Source organism: Agelaius tricolor, unplaced genomic scaffold, assembly GCF_023055355.1.
Source record: "Agelaius tricolor isolate 1412-34295 unplaced genomic scaffold, bAgeTri1.0.p SCAF_40, whole genome shotgun sequence".
Taxonomy (NCBI): Eukaryota; Metazoa; Chordata; class Aves; order Passeriformes; family Icteridae; genus Agelaius; species Agelaius tricolor.
This window is the reverse complement of record NW_027269300.1, coordinates 2,882,838-2,895,103: the sequence shown is the minus strand read 5'-3', so window position 1 is coordinate 2,895,103 and position 12,266 is coordinate 2,882,838.

Here is a 12,266-nt window from a genome sequence, read left to right as displayed (position 1 = left end):
ACAGGGAAGATGTAATAAGTGTGTGCGTAAAGGCCTTTTAATTCACAGCTCTCAAAGAGAGCTTTGGGGCTCATGGCTGGACAGAGATGCTCCTGCTCACACCTCTGTCCAAAGGGAGGGAACACACCCTGCTGCAGGTGCTTGGGTTGGTCTCTGCAGGTCCAGGCAGATGCCAAACCTGCTCTTCACAGCCTTCTCCCTTGCCCTGCCCCTCTGCCAAGTGCAAGGGGCCTCAAGGACTGAAAGGAGCACAGAGAGCCAAAGGGGGACACGTGCACCTACCTCACTGGGAGCTCCCTGGGAAGCACTTTCCTTGAGAAGCAAGCCCCTTTCCTCCAAAGGCATTTCCCCAAATGTGTAGCTTTCCTGGGGAACACCAACACACTGTTTAGAAAAGCTGGCAAGGCTGAATGACTCCAGGTCCTTTCAGGACAGGCACTCCAGCTCTAGCTCGTATTCCCCCAAGTGTGTGTCCAGGGGGAGGTTCAGAGGTGCAGCCCCAGGCCCTCTACAAACACAAGCTGCCCGCTGCCTCTTCACCTGCCTCAGCTTCTGCCTGTGCTCACAGCAGCAAAACCAGGCTGTTCCCAGCCAGAGCCTTGAGCCCTGTCCCTGCAGGATGCTCTTGCCAGCACCTTCCAAGACTCTCTGCTGTGCACACAGCGCTTTTCATGCCCGCTCCCAACAGGCTTTGGAATGCAGAGCACAACCTGGCTGGCTCTGCCACCAGCACACCCCAAACACAGGCGGAGGAAGGAGCAGCAGGGACTGTTTTGTGGCCATGCCCACGAGAAACTTGAAGGGTGCCCTCCCTCTGGTCTCACTTGGTTGGCTTTCTGACTGGGTCTGAGCCTGCAGCTGCCATTTCTTGGTTGTGGGCACCAGAACCACACCTGGGATCCCGGCACTGCCTGACAGCGCTCCGGGCACTGGCACGGTCGCGCGTCCGAGTCTCGGGCACCGTGCTGCTGCTTCATTTGCCCTTAGGCACACCCAAAGCTCTCTGTTAAGCCCAGATGGTCTCTGGTCTGCCCTCTTCCTGATCCAGGGCAGGGATGGAGCACAGCTGGGTTCAGAGCATCCTCAGGTTGGCTCTTCCAAAGTCCAGGGCCTCCAGGGTGCTCAGCAACATCTCTAACTCCACAGTGTTGTGGAACTGGACCTTCAGCACAGGGACCTTTCCAGCCTCATCTGCCCTCGTTCCTCTGTGTCTGTGCACAAAACACGGCGTGGAGGAGAACGGCAGGAGGGGCCTGAGTGTCCCGGGGCCCTGGATTTGCATCGCTCCAGCTCCACAGAGATGCAGGTAAAGCGAAGAAGCCAAACTGTTTATTAATGGAAGGCGAAGCAAAGGGATGAGCTGGAAGGGAGAAAGGGGACGGGCAGGTGTGGAAGGGCTCTGCAGCCACGGGATGGAGGTTCTCTGGCTGGCACACCCTTGGTGGCCGAGGGCACACTCGAGAGTGGCCGCCCCCTGATCTCTGCCGAGACCGTCCAGGGTGGCGGTAATCGCTACGGCGTGGGTGACACAGCAGGAGCACGGCACGAGAAATCAGAGGCAAAGGAAACAAGGAAGGATCACTTGTCTGAGTTTCCGAGGAAGGTCTATTCCCAAAAGGAATCGGGTGCAAGTCACAAAGAAAATGGGTCCGACTAGCATTTTTAAAGAACGGATCGTGCAAGGGGTGGATACAACTCTCACCCAATGAGGGGATCTTAGGGGAGGAACAGATCACTCAGCAACTCCAATAAGGATCATTCAGGGGAGGGAAGAAGCCTCACAAAGCAATCAACCATCGAGACATAGCTAACTGACACAGAACATTTGAGAATACAAGGGGAGTGACTACAGAGACTGACAAGAGTAAGGGGTAGCACAACTGAGATTGACAAGGGCTTCTAAGGGAATGAGGGGAGGAGCAGGGAGACTGACACACTGATGGGCAGACAAGTGGCAGAAAACTTTGTGGCGAACAACTTAGGACTGAACCATTAGGGGGAACAAAATGGGGTACATGGGAGAAACCATTATAACTGACTAACACAGGAAATCTATCTTTTGTATTAAAACAACTGTAAAACACCAACTACCACAGGCAGGGTCTGAGGGCTGGAGAGAGGGAGCTGTCAACAGGGAGGGAGAAGGCAGGAGCTATGGGAGCTTCCCCAGGCTCAGCTGTGCCAATCATCAGCTGTGCCTGCAGCTCCAGCTGGTCTCCTCTGGTCTCCAGGTGCTCTCACCTTCCAAGGGACCTGGAGGTCCTCAAGAGACACTGGTTCTTCTGAGCCAGCAGATGGAAGTTGTTCTGCAGCTCTTCCCTCGAACAACACCTGAACAAATGTGCTTATGTGGGAGGGGCTGTTGTCTTCACTCAGGGCTTGAAGGGCTGGAAGAGAGAGGAACAGAGCCATGGTCAGAACCTGGATGTGCAGGAATCCATGGAGACCTTTCTGCCAGGGCCATCCCACCCAGCTCTTGCCATGGCCACAAGAGAGGAGGGGCCAAGGGGATCAGCTGCAAGGTGCTGGCCATGAATCCCCTCACCCATGCCCCTGGAATCTCTGTGTGCTCTGCCCACGCCAGCCCTGGTCCACACAAGGAGCGAAGCCACCGCAGCCGGGGCAGGGATTGCAGCTCCCTGCCCAGGCACTGCAGCTCGCCCGGCCAGCCCCCGCTGACAGCCCACTGCCCTCATCACCCTCACAGAGGGCCTGGAGCTCTTCCTTCTGCCCCATCAGGAGCGCCCCGGCCATGCCTGGAACACAGGCTAACCATAACTAAGGCTGCTGAGGCTGTTATCCAGTTTGCTTTATGGCTTAAATGAGGTGAGGAATTCATGGATCTTTAACTTCTGCTGGAAGGCAGACACATGGATTCAGAGCTATCACACACTAACTGTATGGTTTTGGGGTTACTTTAATAATGGTACCCACTGTAAGGAGATTACACCAGAGGAAATTTTCTCTCAACCCTTCTCCCAGCTCTTTGGGTCTACCCCACCAGTTTTCAAAGGGTTCAGATCCACTCTAAATGCTAATGATATCATACAGTGGTTGGTGTTGCTGATAGGCCTGTTCTGTTTAGCATTCAGGGATAAGGGAAGATTAACCTGGATAACCACCCTGGCACCTACCCCAGAGACAAGGGATGCTGCTGCCCCAGAGCCTGACCCTGCCCCACAGCCCAGCTCAGAAATGAACCACCCAGACTGGGTGGGGGCTCTGGTGAAGGAGATGGGCCAGATGCTGAAGGAGCACATTTCCCCAGCTGGGTGAGAAACCCTCCCCCTGCCTCAAAGAGGAAGAGTCTGATGGTGCAGCAGTGAACCCACAGATGTTACAACCGTCCAGGTTCCAGCTGAACTGCAAGGGCAGTCACAGCCAGCAACAGTCACCCCTGTGGAAACAAGGAGGTCTAAGATGAAATCAGATCACCCTAGATAAGGGTAAAAATGGAGGCCCCTCACTACCCGCAGGGGAGCCAGTGGTTGAGATCATCACTGAGTCCCTGATGTACAAAAGTCTCCATAATCTGCACAAAGACATTGTATGACGGGGACGTGAGGCTTATACAACCTGGTTACTCCGGGTCTGGGACCTTATGGGTACAGGCCTGCAACTGGATGGTGGTGAGGCAAGGAATTTGGGACCCTTGACCCAGGACTCAGGTATGAATCAGATTTTTGTAAGGGAGCTAGGGTCCCTTTGTCTCTGGGAGCAGCTTTTATTGAGTGTCAGAGAGAGGTTTGTCCCCAGGGAGAGAATGCAGGAGCAGCACCATGGAATGTGCTGGAAGATCCTCGAGGAAGGGATCCAAGAGCTGGGAGAAGTGGCAGTATTGGAGGTACTCTTTGGGAGGGATGGACAGCATGATAATGACCCTGACAAGGTCAGTGCACAGGGCAAATGCTGTGGAGTCTGGCAAATCTGGGTCCATCTCAATACACCACCTTCACTGCAATGATTAATGCCGATAACAACCGAGAGACGGTGGGCTCTGTCACCAACAAGCTTAGAAATTGTGAGAGTGTGATCAATGGCCCCATGCAGGCTCCTGTCTCTGCTGTGATCAAGGCCCTAAAGAGGAGATGAGGTGTCGCTATAGAGCACGACATGGCACAAGCACCAGGACTCAGATCAGAAGGCTGTATAAGAGAGATTTATTAAAGCAACAGGTTGCCTTTATAGCTTTACAAGATTATTATCTTTACTTAACAAACACATACACTGCCCATTGGTCATGAAAAAGAAACAAAGTTCTCAATAGGTGAAAAGGAGCCGCGTCACTCTGTGAGCCAACTAAAGTCCATATCTTGTAACTTTCTTTCTTTCTTCACGTTGCCATGCTGATAGCCTTGGTACCTTCCTCCAGAGAGATATGGGGCTTTCCTTATCTTCAGGAAGCCTTCGCTGGCTTACAGCAACAGCACCAAAATGTCTTTCCTACAAGTCCCTCTTTTTGTATTTGACCCACAAACACAACTGCTAAGGACTTCTGCAGGGCCCTTGCAAAAATCCAAGCAGACAGAGGATCCATTCTTCATTCACTTACAACTAACCAACTTCTACCCAATCCACAACACACACCCTCACAATCTTAACATTCATATACAAACAAGGCACATAAAAATAGATCTTCAAATACCATTACAGACCTCGTAATTTCCAGATGACACATTTGTAGCAGAATGACACCTTCACCTCTAGACAAATAACTTTCACCCACACAGAGTCAGAGACCAAGTCATCTGCCTAGTCACCGCTTAGGACCAAGTAGCATCCACTCAACTTTACAACTGGTTGCTGCTGTCATAATGGGCAACCAACCTAGTTGCTCAAATTTTGGAGTTCAGCTACTAATTCAACCCCTCTGCAAAGGCAACACTTCTCCCTTAGGTACATCAAATTCCCCTATTTTTGGCATTGTCGGTGCCCTGCAAAAGGAAATGGTACAAGACACATTTCTCAGTACTACCAACCTCTCTGTAAGACAATTCAAGGAAAAGAAGCAAAAGTAACACCCACTAACTTAAATTTTGTATTTTCAGGGTAAGCCTATAACTCCCCTTACTCTGTCCCGAATTACCATCTTTACCACACATTCCTTGAGGGTCCATGCTTCCATCCACCAAATAACCAATGCAATTGCCTACTCATTTTGCTTCCACTGTAGAAACACCCATCCTGTCCTTTCCTGTGTGCTCCAAATAAGGTTTAACACAACGGGCAGAGACCCAACGAGAGCCATTTCCTGTTAAAACTCATGCATATCCTCTTCTCCATGTTACTAATTCCACTGGGCCAGTCCACTTTCCCGTGATTAAATCTTTTACCCATACATTAATACCTTTCTGAAAGTTTGGCTGTTTTGAATTCAAAGACAAAAAATGATAGAATATAGGAGACAATTCTAAGTCAGGTAAAGGATGTAGAAAGTTTAAGACATAAATGGTTTTATCTAATCTCACTTGAGGTGACTCCCTCTGCATTCCCCCTTTGTTTTTTGTACCTGTCATTTCAACACACCATGAGCACGTTCAATAATTGCTTGGCCTGTCGAATACCAGTGGAATGATCAACACCCCAGGCACTAAAAAACACTTGCAATTTCTTTGAAACATACGCCGGGCCATTATCTGTCTTTACATGTGATGGAACGCCTAAGATGGAAAAGGCGTGGCAAAAATGACGAATAACACCCCGAGCTGTTTCACCTGCCAATGCTGAAGCAACCATGGCATGAGAAAAAGCGTCAATTGTAACATGAACATACTTTAGACTGCCAAATTCAGGCATTTTTGTAACATCTGTTTGCCATTCTTGCAAAGGGAGTAAGCCTCTAGGATTAGTGCCGTAATATTGTGAAACATGAGACATATGACAATCAGGGCAAGAAGAAATAATTGACTTTGCTTCGCTGTGTGATAACTTAAATTGCTGCCGTAGTGCCTGAGCACCGTGATGAAAACATTGGTGAGATAGAATAGCTTGCTGTAACACATTAGGCACCGTTTTTACTGCTGAGGCAGCCACAAGGGAATCCACATAGGCGCTACCTTCAACAAAGAATCCAGGTAGCAATGTATGGCTATGGATATGCATAATAAAATAAGAATGCTTTTGATTACGAATAACAATCCACAATTTTGACAACATAACAAATAATGGTTTCTCCTTTACAATTTACAACACAGCTTGATCCAACTGTTTCACTCAATTGGCAACATAAACAGAATCAGCAACTGTATTGATGGAATTAGGAAATAAGGTAAAGGCCAAAAGTACGGCACAAAGTTCAACTAATTAAAAGACCCTTGTTGAACCATTGCTTCATATTCCCAGTAGTCATTCTTCTTCCAGGCTACAGCAGTTTTTCCAGTTTTCCCTGATCTATCTGTAAAAACGGTTGCACCTTCCATTGGCACAGAAGAGCAAAATTGTTTCCCCTGAAAGGGAATCTTCTTAGTGAAATCCAAAATAGGATGAGAAGGTAAATGATATGCTATTTGACCTGTAAAGGAAGATAATGCAGATTGCAGCTCATGATTGTTTTGAAAACACTACTCAAAATACCATTGTTGTACCGGTGTGACAATAGTTACAGGAGCACGGCCTAAGATCTCATGGCAGCGTCTGCGCCCTCTGATAATGATGTCTGCAAAAAGCTCATACAGGCCTGGAGCTGTTTTTCAGGACCTGAAAGATAGAAATATCCACTCCAAAATATGCACTTTTTCTTCCCATTTATCATTCAATTGACCCAAGAATCGGCATGGTATTTCATCATCTCTCAAAATAAATAATTGCACACCAAGAGAAACTCTGTCCTGGCAACAAATTTAGATGTCAAGGACAATTCAACAACTTCTACAGCCTTTTTTGCTGCAGCAGTCAAATGTCTCTCATTGGTAGAGGAAGTTATCCAGGATAGTAAGTCATACAAAGGTTGCAGTTGATGATTGGTTATCCCCAAGTATGGCCTAAGCCAACCTATTGCACCAACCAATTTCTGTACGTCAACAGCAGTTTTAATATCAATGTCCAATTTTACAGGTTGAGGCACAATTTGTGTATTGGTGATTATCAACCCCAAATATTTCCAAGGCATCTGCCTTTGAACTTTCTCCGGGGCGGTAACCAAACCAACTGGAGTGTACACATCGTCCAGCAGTTTGAGGGCATTGTGTCTTCACATGCCCTGATTCTTCACAAGCAGAACATCTGGGTGAAGACTTCATGACTTCAGCCAAAGCAGCCATTTTATGCTCAACCGAACCAACCTTTGAGCAAGCAACTACAAGATCAGACAGTGGGGGATCTCCCGCTAAAGAATCAATAATTCACCTGCAATCTTTGTTTGTGTTGTCCCAGACTGTCTGCATAAAATTTGCCTCAACTTATCATCTTCTACTTGCTTCTCAAGGGCTGCAGCAACCCTCTCCACAAACTGCAGAAAAGGTTCCTTCACTCCTTGCTGGATGGTAATAAACCTTGGTTTAGGAGCTGCCATTTCCATTGTTTTGAGTAAAGCACTCATGTGTGGTGTTTGTGAGGTCCCCAGGACGAGGTGAGAGATGAGAATTTGACTCCATGTTCTCAGAGGGCTGATTTATTATTTTATGACATTATATTTTATGAAAAGAAATTATATACTAAAACTATACTAAACTATAGAGAAAGGATACATAAGAAGGCTGGAAAAGAATGATGATAAAGCCCCATGACTCCTCAGAGCCTCAACACAGCTGGACCATGATTGCTCATTAAATTAAAACAATTCACATGGAACCAATCAAACATTCGCCTGTTGGTAACCAATGTTCAAGCCACATTCCAAAGCAGCAAACACAGGAGCATCAATCAGATACTTATTGTTTTCCTTCCTCTCTGAGGCTTCTCAGCTTCCCAGGAGAAAATCCTGGGCAAAGAGGATTTTTCAGAAAATATCATGGGGACACTCATACCCAGCTGCTGGGCCTGTGCCAGAACCAGGGGGTCCCATCTTGCCTGCAAATCCGGGTTAGAGAATGGTCCATTGCCCAGCAAGGCATCAGCTCCACAGCGTGACGTGGATCCTGCTGGGGTAACTGCACATTGTCCAATGCTGCTCTTTCAACCATTTGTTTCCAGGTAGCTTGAAACACCCCATACTGCACTGGCTGAAACAGAATCGTAGCAAGGTGAACAATATCATAAGGTGCAAGCACATCAGCATTTAGAACACGAATCACTTGCATCACCTGCGAAGAGTTAACACCATACTGATCTACTTTTGACTGGAGATCCCTCCATGCAAAAACCTGATTTCTTGTCCCGAATTAGGAACAGCTTTGAAAACAGGAAAAGCCACAGGCCCACCAGAAGCAGCAGAAGCCATCTCCATCCTTTTAGGTGGACCTATTTTCTCTAACAAATTCCAATCTCCCACTTCAGCTGCTTTCATTCTCACATGCTCCCAGAATTGCAAAGGGTGTCAAGGAGGCACAGCCACCTGGCAGGGAGGCAGAGTCCAAGAAACAGCAGGCCTGGATCTGCTCCGAGGTCTAACAGCAACAGATTCCTGCGTCTTTTTAGGTGTACTTATAACCGGCAGTTCACCGTCAGAACTATCACTAGAGAAAGAAGGACACAATGTTAAAAATTGCTTTTGTTCAACCAGTTCAGGAGGGAGGGGCAGGCCAGATGGCTCAACTGGGGCTGGAGTGGAGGCAGAGGACTCGAAGGAGGGCAGAGGAGGGGCGGAGGGCTCAAGGGAAAGCTGGGGGTGGTGGGGAGCAACTGATCCACGGGAGGGTGAGAGGGGAGCAGGGGAGCAAACGGCCCAGGCAGAGACAGAAGGGCCAAGGACCCAGCCTGTTTTTCACTTGGCTTCTTCTGCAACTTCATTTTGGCTAATTGCTGTGCAGGCGCAAGATACTTTGGTTTGGTACTCAGTTCAAGCAACTGCTGAGCAGTTGAACACAGGTTTAACATACACTCAGCAGTCTGTTGGAGATGAGTACCAAGGAGCAGTCTCAGCCTGCCGTTTGATTCTCACGATAGCAAACCCTGGGGGAACCTCCCCAGCAACTGCAGCAGGCTCTTCAGGGGGAGATACATGGACAGGCTCAGCCTCAACTTCCTCCTGTTCCTCTACTTCAGTTTCTTGCTCTAATTCCTCTTCCTCCAATTCCTCCCCTCTATCTTGTTCTGCTTTCTGTCCCTTTGTTATAAATGATCAATCAAAAAGCCAGATTTATCAAAATGCGAAAAAGATTTTTTTTTTTTTCCGTGACCAAAATACAGTCCTCAAAAACCCCACAGAGAAAGTGTCGAGCCCAGGGTCGGCGCTGGGTGAACCTGGATCTGACCTCTATCGCATCAGACCTTCCCCTGTTCACGAGCACCACTTCTTGCGGGGCTGTTTTATACAGTTTGTTATGCCTGAGGCAGAGGAGTCCCGATTTCTTTTGTAACTGCATATTCCAGACAGTTTCTTTCACTGTGCAGAGCTGGACAATCGCTGTTTCCTGGTCAATAGCCGGCGTTAATTGCGTCCGGGGAAGTCGTCTATTCAGATGTATTTTTCTGGCAACTTCTGCTATCTCGATCGATTGTATCAGTTGGGCAATGATCGTCCTCGGGCGTCTTCCTCCGATCACTCGGGATAGCAGCAATCATCACGTTGGACACGTCTATTCATAAGTTAACTGGGTATTGTTCTCCTGCTGCCTTCAGGAACCTTGAGATTCCAAGTAGACGTCTGCCTCTGGGCTGCTTGTGGTCAGAGACTCGTTTGGATTTCACAGTCTTATAAAATACATTCTCTCTATAAGCATGAATTATTTCATAACATATATTACACCTTCAACGCCTCATACAACAGTCTCCAGGTAGCAGCCAAATCAACAACTGTCTTATACCCCTTAGATATCTCTTCCCATAGTCTCTTCCCAACCTTTTTCCATACCCGGACACTGAAGGCAATGTCAGCATCAGCTTCAAAGTCCTGTGATTTACACCATGTCAGTAAACTACCAAGAGCATAATCAGAAGCTTGAACATTTTTCCTTTTCAATAACGCCTTCCACATGGACAAAACAGCCTTTTCCTCATTTATTAAATTATTTCCCATTATTTTTCCCAGTCACTTTCCTTGAATCAGGCGTCTGAATTAGGTCCGGACCTCCGCAGCGTCCTTGCTGCCTTCACTCGTTTTTAGGGTACCTTTCAACTTTTTCTCTCTTTTGTCTTTCCTTTTTTACAGTCCTGTTGCAATCATGGCAGGGCCACCAGATGTCGATATAGAGCATCACACAGCACAAAGTACCACGACTCCATCAGAAGGGTGCAAGAGAGATTTATTATAGCAACATGTTGCTGTTATACTCTGTCAAGATATTTACATTTACTTAACAGACACATTCACTGCCCATTGGTCATAAGAAAGAAAGTTCTCAGTAGGTGAACAAGGAGCCATGTCACTCTGAGAGCCAACTAAAGTCCCTATCTTCTAACTCTCTCTCTTTCTCCATGGTGTCATGGTGATAGCCTTGGTACCTTCCTCCAGAGAGATACGGGGCTTTCCTGATCTTCAGGAAGCCTTCGCTGGCTCACAAGAACAGCACAAACGTGTTTCCTACAATGAGAGAGATGAAGGAGGAGGTGAGGAAGAGCAATTTGGCACCAGTGCAGGTTACAGGCCCCAAAGTCAGAGCCCAACATCCCCCAGCTAGAGAGAGAGGGTACACCCAATGAGCCAACCTGTAGTTCTTCTTGCGTGACCATGGGGAAGACATGGGAAGGTGGGATGGGAAATCCACTTCTCTCCTGGCAGCACGGGTGCATCAGCTCAAGGAGGGAAACACTGACTGAGGGAGTTCCACTAAAGTGAAAGTAACCCCAACCACCCATGACCGAGCTGCCAGGTGTGATCTGTCAGATCCCCTTGAAGGAACCTCTACCATGTATGCCCAGGAAAGAAATAATAACCAGGGCTAGGGGGGTCCTGCCTCTAGCCAGGGAGAGGCACAGCAAAACCGGATTCTCTGGATGGTGTGGATCCATTGGCCTGGCACATCAGAGCCACAAAAATACAACGCCTTAGTTGATACTGGTGTGCAGTGTACCCTAATGCCATCGGGACATGGGGGGCAGAACCTGTTTCCATTGCTGGGGTGACGGGGGGATCACAGCAATTGACCCTGTTGGGAGCTGAGGTGAGCCTGACTGGGAAGGAGTGGCAGAAACATCCTATTGTGACTGGCCCAGAGGCCCCGTGTATTCTGGGCATAGACTTCTTCCAGAATGGCTTCACAAACACCCCAAGGGACTCAGGTGGGCTTTTGGAATAGCTGCGGTAGAGGCAGAGAACATTAAGCAGTTGAACACCTTGCCTGGACTATCAGAAAACTCATCTGCAGTAGGACTCCTGAGGGTGGAAGAGCAACGAGTACCAATTGTCACCTCGACGGTGCACCACTGGCAGTGTTGAACAAATTGAGATGCCGTGATCTGTAGCAGGCTCCGAGCCAGCTAGGGCTCTTTGGAGGGAAGAGGCTTAAAGATAGGAAAATGCCAAGTCACGGTGAAATAGCAATGAATTGAGATGCCATGATCTCCATCCACAGAATGATCCGTGAGCTGGAGAGCCAAGGGATGCTCAGCAAAACCCACTCACCCTTCAACAGTCCCATCTGGCCTGTGCACAATCTGACAGAGAATGGAGATTGACTGTGGGCTATCGTGCCTTGAATGAAGTGACACCACCGCTAAGCGCTGCTGTGCCGGACATGCTGGAGCTCCAGTACGAGCTGGAGTCCAAGGCAGCAAAGTGCTTTGCCACTATAGACATTGCTAACGTGTTTTTCTCCATTCCTCTGGCAGCAGAATGCAGGCCTCAGTTTGCTGTCACCTGGAGGGGTGTGCAGTACACCTGGAACCGACTGCCCCAGGGGTGGAAGCACAGCCCCACCATCTGCCATGGACTGATCCAGGCTGCGCTGGAAAAGGGTGAGGCTCCAGAACACCTGCAGTACATCGAAGACATCATTGTGTGGGGGAACACGGCAATGGAAGTGTTTGAGAAAGGAGAGAGCATCATCCAGATTCTGCTGGAAGCTGGCTTCACCATCAAGAAGAGCAAAGTCAAGGGACCTGCCTGAGAGATCCAGCTTCTGGGAGTGAAGTGGCAAGATGGATGGCGCCAGATTCCCACTGAGGTCATCAGTAAGATCACAACAATGTCTCCACCGACCAGCAAGAGGGAAACACAAGCTTTCTTAGCC